This window comes from Sinocyclocheilus anshuiensis, unplaced genomic scaffold (genome assembly GCF_001515605.1).
Source record: "Sinocyclocheilus anshuiensis isolate Anshui unplaced genomic scaffold, SAMN03320099.WGS_v1.1 scaffold5246, whole genome shotgun sequence".
Lineage (NCBI taxonomy): Eukaryota > Metazoa > Chordata > Actinopteri > Cypriniformes > Cyprinidae > Sinocyclocheilus > Sinocyclocheilus anshuiensis.
Window position 1 is genome coordinate 1 of NW_015554424.1, and position 519 is coordinate 519.

At 37.4% G+C, this 519-nt stretch overlaps 1 long non-coding RNA gene across 1 annotated transcript; it reads left to right on the plus strand.

Moving 5' to 3' along the window:
- The first annotated feature begins 288 nt into the window (after window positions 1-288).
- Window positions 289-493, plus strand: LOC107671505 (uncharacterized). The gene is made up of 2 exons (XR_001632208.1): window positions 289-348; window positions 399-493. It is a non-coding gene; the product is annotated as an uncharacterized LOC107671505 (long non-coding RNA).
- The last annotated feature ends 26 nt before the right edge of the window (window positions 494-519 follow it).

A 519-nucleotide genomic window follows, 5' to 3' on the forward strand; every position in this document is an offset into this window, starting at 1 on the left:
CAATTCCAAGGAGATTGTCAATTTTGGGGCAAGTAATTAAGATTAGTGGTCAAAAGAGATGCACAGCGTGACCATCACATGGTAACCAGTGATAGCAATCACAAGCTCTTTGGATTGACTCCCCCACCTAGGAGACAAAGAACAGACTTTCAGAGATTCCTTACAGACCTCTTTAACCTCTGGTCTTCACAGAACGTGTCCTCATCCACAGAATGGCACAGAAACTGCATTTCCATGTAAATATGCATCTAAATGACACTAAAAGGACTGGTGAGCAACGAATCATTTCTATGCATAACTCCATATCATTTATGTAACCCACACATCAGACTATCATGTTTTAATCCTGTATTGTGTATGTATTTGTAACCCACACATCAGACTATCATGTTAATCAGTTATTGTGTATGTCTTTTTAATAACTATTGAATAGCTTAATGGTTCGTATTCATGTTTGGTATGTGTGAGTTTGAGAATTCATGCTTGAAACGTTTCTTCCAATCAATTCTTTGTCAAATG